The sequence below is a fragment of the Furipterus horrens genome, unplaced genomic scaffold, assembly GCF_987537825.1.
Source record: "Furipterus horrens unplaced genomic scaffold, mFurHor1.1.pri manual_scaffold_2, whole genome shotgun sequence".
NCBI lineage: Eukaryota > Metazoa > Chordata > Mammalia > Chiroptera > Furipteridae > Furipterus > Furipterus horrens.
The window spans coordinates 39,586,917-39,595,731 of record NW_028327172.1 but is presented as its reverse complement, the minus strand read 5'-3'; the positions used below and the strand labels follow the sequence as shown (position 1 = coordinate 39,595,731).

At 43.8% G+C, this 8,815-nt stretch overlaps 1 pseudogene; it reads right to left on the bottom strand.

The window, feature by feature from the left end:
* Positions 1 to 1,118: 1,118 nt before the first annotated feature.
* Positions 1,119 to 3,679, bottom strand: LOC150018189 (melanoma-associated antigen B16 pseudogene; annotated as a pseudogene).
* Between the last annotated feature and the right edge of the window lie 5,136 nt (positions 3,680 to 8,815).

Here is an 8,815-nt window from a genome sequence, read left to right as displayed (position 1 = left end):
TAGAATTTGAATGCTACCAAGCTATCAAGTGAGGGTAGAAAACTGTTTTCAGATATGCAAAGTCTCAAAACATGTTACCTCCAATGCACTTTTGAGACACAACAGGAGAACTTGCTCCAGTAAAACAAGAGCTAGCCCAAGAGGAAGGAAGAATAGGAACCAGGAGGCCAGGTCTTCATCACAAGAGAGAGGAAATTCCCAAAGGATGGTGAATGGAGAATCCAAGATGATGACGAGGCCGCAGGCTTAGAGGACAACCAGTTCATCCTGGAGCGGATCAGGAGGCTCCAGGGGAGACTTCTAGTAGTTGGAAGAGATAGAACGTCTCACGGCAGTAAAAACTCTTGAGAGGAGATTTACACAGCTGGTGGAAAGTTTGAAGCTGCACTAAAATAAGAACACAGAAAACCGAACAACAACAACAAAATTCAGACTGTTTTCCAAAGGGAAAACAAGATGAAAAATAAAAGTTGCCAACTGATTGTACTAGGTATCATGATTTCAGAGATGTTAAAGTGTGTCAGAATCAAAATCATTTTAGTAAGAGCCTGTGATTGGTAAGAATTTCTTTTTTTTCTTATTTATTGAGATATATTTCTTATATATTCACAAATAAGTTAAGCAAATTCAACTATATATTATTTAATTTTATAAAACAAAAAAAACCCACCAAAGGTATGAGGGCAATAAATTTACAATCTTTTATTTGATCTCTGTTTCTTGAACCTAGCTATCTTAAAAGTGATATCTTTCACAATTCCAGTAAATGCCTATAGCAATGCCTTACCTTATTCCAGATAATAACATGAGATAGTTTCATAATTTTTTTTTAGAAAGAACAAAGCTCTTACTATTAAACCACATTAAATGTGTGAGCAGTATCATCATAAACCTGGATATTTTTAAGCCAATTAAATTTATATTAAAAGAAAAATATTTCAGTAATACACATCAAAAAATAAAAGAATAGACTTTCAAGTTACACATATAAAATACACTATGTTCCTTTCAGTTCCAACTCAGACCTAAATTCTACAAACACTAGCTGCCTCTTCACACAATGCCCAAGGACATTACCCTTGACTTTCTACGTGTGGGAGAAGCTGCTGGGCTTGGCCTTAGAACTGACAGGGGCCACGGAAGTAGAGACAGCCCTGGTGGAAATTCTGCTCAGGCTCTCTCTTTGCAAAACCTTGCAAAGCCTCCTCATACTGAGATGGGAAAGACCTTGAATCAATCCCACGAACCTTGGTCAGAAGTTCCAGAACTTGAACCTTGGTGGTTTCGGCGTGGACTCTCTGGCCCCGCAGGAATTCAAATTGTGCAAGACCACTGTCAGCCACCTACTGGTACTTCAGGTACTTTTCTTTCGTGAAATCTTTGGTGGTGAGCTCCCTGGGCTCTCCAAAGACGAAGTGCTTCCTCCCAAGATGTATCCCCATCAAATTCAGGACTTTCCAGACCTCCTCTTTGGGGGCACGGTTTTCCTTCACGAAGATCACACTCAGGATAAGTATCAGGATGTTGGTCTAGGGCACGGGGTCTTCACCACGCGGCATCCCATCAGAGGCAAGGTCCATTTTGACGGGGAGGTTACAGCAGTGGTTGGTGGGATCCACTTCCTTCACATCAAGGCCAAAGATCATCTCTGTGAGCTCAGAGGCCCTCAGATCTCAATGAAGTAATCTTTGTACATTTTTAAAAAATTGACTAGAGAGAGAGAGAAAGGGTGTGGTGGGTGGGGAGGGAGAGAGAGAGATTGATTTGTTCTACTTATTTATGAATTCATTGGTTGCTTCTTGCATGTGCTATGACCAGGGATCAATTGGCATATTGGAATGACACTAACAAACTGAGCTACCCGGCCAGGGCTGGTCTTTATCCTTTTTGATGACAACCTTTCACATATCTACCTTGGTTATTGGCTCTTTTATATGATACTTGAGCAACATGTTATTCATCAACACATTCTTATTTAGGGCATCTGTGGGCACATTCTTGGGGTCTGGCGCAGCCTGTGAGGTGCTGTCTTCCTCCTGGCTGCTGGAGCTCTCATGCAATTCGCTTGATGAGGTGGCTGTGACAGCAATGGAGATGAGCAGTGAGAGACTGAGGACTCTGGGAAGTGCTGGGTAGACCAGCCACAGAAGCCTCCTTCACGTTGCCAGGCATTGGGGGATGGGAGGAGGGAGAGGTCTCTTCCAGAGCCTTGGAGACCTGTGCACCCTCCAGGCCCTGGGTCTCACTGTGGGTCTGAAGGGGTTGGTTAGGTGAGCACTGGGGATTCTTCTGAGCAAAAGGTATGATGACTCTTGTGGGTGGGTAGTCAGGGGTGTGAACAGGAAGGTAGGCATTGGGGAATCAGCCTGACATCAGGCAGCACACAGGGCCCTTCCTCACTCAGTTGACTAGGATCTGCAGGGTTCAGATCAAAGCCGTCTCAGCCCCCACAGTCTGGAGAAGGGACTTCTTACTTCCTAGTGCTGAAATTTCCCCTCCCTCAGCATTGTTAAAGAGTGATTTGGTGGAGTGTAAATTTAATTAATTCCAGAGGCTTTTTCTTCAATTCTGGGGAAAAAAAAAAAAAAAAAACCCTCAGCAATTTCTACCATCACTTTCAATTCTCTTTCTCTGGAACTCCTATTATATAAACATTTAAATCTTTCAATCTGTTCTTCACAATTTTAACTGCTGTTTCTTTTTGTTCATCTCAAGCTATATTCTGAGTGAATTCCTCTGTTCTCTTACACAATTCTCTAATTTACTTTAAAATTAAGAAAAGGAAGATGACCTTGTTCTCACTTTCAAGAGAGCACATTTATACACTTATTTATTTTGTTTTTTTAGAGAGAGGGAAAGAAACAACATAGATGTGAGAGAGAAACGTTGATGGATTGCCTCTCGCACACACCCTGACAGGGGATTAAATCCACAACCTAAGCATGTGCCTCTACCAGGAATCGAACCTGTGAACTTCTGCTTTGCAGGACCACGCCCAACCAACCGACCCACACCAGTCAGGGCTAATTTACTCTTTGAGTGTATCCGATCTAGAATTTCTCCCATTTGTGGCCTTTTAGTTTTCAATTAGGATTTCTAATTGGTTATCCTCTATATTATTTCACTTCAGCTTATTTTTGCTTAAAAATTTCCTTTTGAAATGGACGGTACACATTTCTCTCTGAACATTTTCCGCTTTCGATTTTAAAGTCTTTTTTATACTCTTCTACAAATTTCCAGAGGACATCTGAGAACATTTCTGACGGTCCATTTCAAAGGCTATTTTTTCTCACCAAAAAAGTTCTTTTGTGTTTTGGAATTATGGTTCACAAGCTCTTTTTGAGAGAGGAAATATTTGTTTTGTTTGATTTCTCTTTCTTACTTTCTTCTCATCCCCTCTCAGGATGCCCTCCATCCTGCCCTCTGGGTCTCAGCCTAGAACCGGAGCTCCAGTTCACAGTTCTCTGGCCCAGGACGTTGGGGATGTGGCAGACCTAGTCGTGGGCCAGCAGACAGCTTGACAGATCCCAGTAGCAAGGTGTTCTCTTTGTTCCTCCCCTCCCTGGGCTCTGATAAAGCCAGACTCCACAGACAGCAGCTGTTTCTTCAGCTTCTTTTCAAGAGCAGTGGAGCCCCCATCAGCCTCTTGTATCGCGCTGTGAACATCAGTCCCGCACATTGTGGGGAGCACGTTTCTACCCCCATAGGAGCTGAACTCTGGCCCGGCTGCCGAGGGGCCAGCTTCCAGACCGAGAGCCCACAGCCTGTGACTTTAGCACCGCAGCTCTGCCTGAGTTTCTATTCCATTTCTGGTTCCTGGAGATATGTAAACATCCAGTTGTGTTTTTTAAAAAATCACTTTTGTATTTTAAATGTCATGGTTGGCTATGTGTTTGAAGCCAGGGGGTTTTGGGAAACATAAACTCACTTCCTTGTGTTCATTTCAACCTCCTCACACCTGCTTACTGCCCCCACCCTTGTACTGAAACCACTAACTCCAAGGTCCTGGTTACCAGACCCGGTGGGCACTTCTGTGTCCTAATCGTACTTGACTGGTGGGAAGCTGTAGGCATTAGTGCTCCGTTCTTAAAATGTCACTCTTGGTTTGGCTACCCAGCATTCTCCTGGTTCTCATTCTCCATGTCCTTTGCAGCTCAATAGATCAGCAATTTTGAGCTATTCCTTTGTCTTCTGGCATTCATTGTTGCTGATGAATAGCTTGCCAAAGTTTGTTAGTCTTTTGTAAGTAGTTGTCTTTTTTCATAGGTTGCTTTGAAGATTTTTGTTTCTTACACTTGCTGTTCTCCAGTTTGACCATGCTGTCTAGGTGTGATTTTTTTCTTTTTTTTTTTAATACTTTGCTCAATATCTTGTGACCTGTACCTGAAAAACAATGTGAGCTCAGGTCCCACACTGGGGTAGAAACAGGCTTGGAGTTCCAATTGAACACAGGTGTCTCATTTTCTCCTGGTGACCTAAGCCAGTGGGAAGCTTTCTTGCTCAGTCTCCAGGCTGGTAAGCAGAGCTTTTCTCTCCTCCTGCTGGGAGTAGACAGGGCCTTTGTTCCAATTCCAGGTCTTGTCAGGGCTCAAGGCCTCAACTTCTGTTGCTACATCAACATTAAAATCCCTCCTTTATCCATAAGACCTGACCTATTTTAGTTCAGGATTCTGCTCACCATGATAGTTTTGGGTTCCCTTTTGATTTCTGGCACTTTGGAATTTCCCTTTCTTGCTTTTAAACTCAGATATGTCTTAGGAAAAATTATCTGACATTTCTCTTTGTGTGAGAGGTGAGTCCTGCTTCACTTCCATCAACTGTCTTGGTTTTAGGACACTATTGTGGAACTCAAAGCCAAGAACTTGACTCCTTCCTCTCATTGGGTTCTTTTGAGTCCTCTTTCCTGTGTCAATAAACCTCATTCCTAAGGTCTAGTACAACAAAGCCCATGGGAATTGAGTTTCAGTCAATGGAAGCCAATTTTAATACAGTGGAGTTTGGCAATTTCTGACCTTCAGGATAAAGGTCAGGTTTTCCAAACATTTCAACCCTAAATATGTTCTCAACTCTATTTTCTATTATCCTCTTTTACACACCAATATTTTTAACAAACCAAAGTGCTTGTGTTGTCCCTGCACTCCTGAGCTTTCTCATCTACGACTTTGAATATGTTGCTCCCTTTACCTGTAATACCTTTACCAACTCTGCAACCCAAGTCCTCTGGGTCTCTGTGACCGAGGGAGGCAGCTGTGGGGCAAAGGACTGAATCTGCCAATTGATATCAGGACCTGGTTCTGCTACAGCTTCTCTCTTTTTTACCTACCTGAGCTTCAATTTTCCTTAATTAAAACAGAGATGGAAATATCTATCCCCACAGAGTTAAAGTTTCTTTTAATATTCTTGTGGTTTTGAGTGATGGAAACCCCAGACTAAACCGGCTTCTGACAAAAGGGCATTTATTGGTCTACACAGGTGAAAAGTCTAAACCGGGGCAGAGATGGCTTCAGGCATGGGTGAATTCAGCTCTCAAATAATAGCGGCAGGACTCTGTGTGTCTCCTCCTCTCAGCCCTGCCTTTTGTTCTGTCATGTTCAGACTCAGGTTCCAAGAGCCCGCCAGACGGCTGGCAGCGGTCCCAGGACCATGGTTTTAACTGCTTCGAGCCTCGAGTCCTGATAAGCTTCAGATCCTCTTTCTCAGAAGTCCTAGCTAAATTCTCGTTTGCTCCCATTGGGTCATGTTCCCATTCCGGAGGTGGTCATCATGGCCAGGAGCACCTGATGTTTGAATTTGCTGGGGCCCAGGAGGCTTGTCCTATGTCGGCCCCGGGGGTGCAGCCCGCATGGCAACATGTGGTATGACGGTAGGTGGGTGGAGGCTCTCAGATTCAGTCACAGCAAAGCCAGCTCTTGCTCTTTTCACAGACAGGGGGAGTGGGGTGGGAGAAATGATTTCAGGAAGATGTGTCCTTGCATTGATTGATTTGTTGACCTAGCCAACTCAAAAGTCCTTCTGGTTTATTTATTTACTTGTTTGCTTATTTTATTTTTGATTAGTTTTCCCTTTCCTGCCCTCGTTATAAGGGGGTGGGCTTCAGGGAAGTACGGACTGAATGAAAGTATTTCCTAAAGACACTGGCCATCAGGGTAGAATTGGGGCTTCCTCCTGGAGGCCTCAGCTTCCAGGAAGTTTTGAGTTTAATTAAAGGAACTGGATATCAGTTCTAGCCGAACAGCTGGAAGCTCAGCCAGTGAGTCTGTTCTTCCGTGTCTGTGGAGCTGTGTTCATTTCCTTAGATTTCCTATCTTAACACAGAGCCTGGAGCTACTTGGGCCATACAGGAGTTTGGGAAACGAGCTCCAAAATGAGAGAATGAAGGACCCTGTCGCAGAGTTGACCTGAAGCTGCTGTTCTGGCTGATTTCACAATAGAAACACCAACTCTCCTCAGCCACAAGTGTTAAGCAGGAAAGGCAGGGTGGCCTAACATATAACATATTGAGCCCTGGCCAGTGTGGCTTAGCAGGTTGGAGCATCCCATAGACTGAAAGGTTGTGGGTTTGATTCCCAGTCAGGGCACATATCCAGGTTGTGGGTTTGATCCCTGGTTGGGGCACGTACAAGAAGGCAACTAACAAATGTTTCTTTTTTTCTCTCTCTAAAACAATGAAAAAATATCCTCAGGCGAGGATTTAAAAAAAACTAAGACATATAATATATTGAGGCTGTAGGGACCTAGCAGTTTCAACTTGCTTTCTCTTAAATTGTGCCTTGCAAATGTAAGGGCCCCGACTTCTGTAGGGCCCCGCAAAACCTCAATTTTACACTTTTTCCTAATGACACCAAGTTTGGTTTCATAAGTGCAATTTTAATTATGTACAAGTTGTAAACTTGTGGGGCCCTTTAGAAGCATGGGCCCAGGGCCTGTGCCCGGTGTGCCCACCGTTAAATCCACCTCTAAATTGTAACAATGATGCTATTCCAGAAATTGGGCCTTAGCAGGGCAGAAACAACAGGAATGCTTTTTTTAGAGAAGGAAGGATCCATGATTACAAGTATTCTGAACATGGACACACTAAGCACTTGATTAAGTTTCGGAGTCATTGTTGGAAACAGTGTTTCAGCTCCTACACATCAAAGACAATTGCCGGAGGGTGGGGGAGTGGGACTGAGAATTGGCCAAGGGCATTGTTAGCAAGTCAGGAGGCACCACAGGAAAATGTGAGCTGGCTGGTCAGCAGCACCCAGCCTGGTGTTTGGCAGGCTCGGCAGCAAAGCTGAGTGTTGCTGAAAAGGAACTCGCTGTTCACTCTCTTCACTTCCTGGACTGTTCAAGTCAGTGCAAACCCATTTCTGGAAGGATATCCCTTGACTTCCAGTTTCTGACCTTGCCTCCCCTTCGTATCTCTGTCTTTTCTCCATGGGGCATCTTATCTCTTTTCCTGACAATGGCTTCTGTTTTGGGCCTAAGTAAAGCTCTCACCACCTTTTTGGGTAATATTCTCCTTGCCTGGATCTGCTCCTTGGTCTTTCTTCCCCACAAATAACCACAGGTGCTCTGTCCAGGGACCTGCAGCAGCCTGGCCCTATAGAAAGAGCCTAGACTTGGACACTGCACAGAGGTGGGTTCTAATGCTAGCTCTGTCATTTGTGAACAGAGAAAAGAGGGGCAACTTGTTTTATCAACAGATGAGGTTCATTTCCTCATCTGTATAAGGGGGATAATTGATCTTCCTGGGATTCTATGAGAATTTGATAAGATAAGTGACCTAGGACAATGGGCAGGCTGCCTTTTTATAAATGGCAGTTCCTATTAAGCCCTGGCCAGGTGCCTCAGTTGGTTGGAGCGTTGTCCTGTATACCAGTGGTTGTGGGTTTGATTCCCGGTCAAGGCATGTGCCTAGGTTGCAGGTTCTATTCCCGGTCGGGGCACGTGTAGAAGGCAACTGATCAATGTTTCTCACTCACATTGATGGTTCTCTCTCACTCTCTCTCTCTCAAAAAATCAGTGAACATATCCTCAGGTGAGGAAAAGAAAAATTAAAAAGAGTCAAAAAGAGTGAAGACCTGGCTGGAGCAGACACATCACACAAATACCGCCTTTTCATCTCCACAGTGATAACATCTGACCAACAGAATCAGGCGTTTACCCTGCGGAAAAGTCCTGCATAGATGGAGCCTCTACTTCCTCATTTGTAACCTGCTCTAATGCTTCACAATCTGTTAGGACATTGTTCTTAATATCTAACCTAAGCTCCTCCTGCTACAATGTGTCACATCACACTTATTTTAAAATACTGTAACACACAAATAGACCCATGAAAATGAGCAGATTTTTCTATGAGTCAGAGACATTCATAGGCCTTGGGCTTACTCTTATCTTCAAAAGATCAGAGGTTGGGGGAAGAAACAGGGAATATTTGCTGTGTGACCACTGCAGACAGGGACTGTGCTGGGATCTGCTAGGAAGCTCTGAAAGGTTTGACAAGACCCTGTGAGACTCATGTCTTGTTTGGACTAGCAGTCCCAGTCTCTCTCCCTCTCTCTTATTTTTTCAGTTGCAAGTAAACGACTGATCCTAATTTATAAATCCCAACAACACAGCAAAGAAATGTAATAGGACTGATCATGTTAGTGGCTAATCTGATAGCAAATTGGCACCAGCAAGGATTGAAATGAAAATTTTGTGTCAGTTTTCATCATAATTTAAGCAGATGACAGTAGCCAGCCCCATGCAACAGATCATTTTATTCAACTATGCAGGTGCATTTTGCAGCTAATCCTTCTCACCGGGCTATTATGAATCACACCTTATC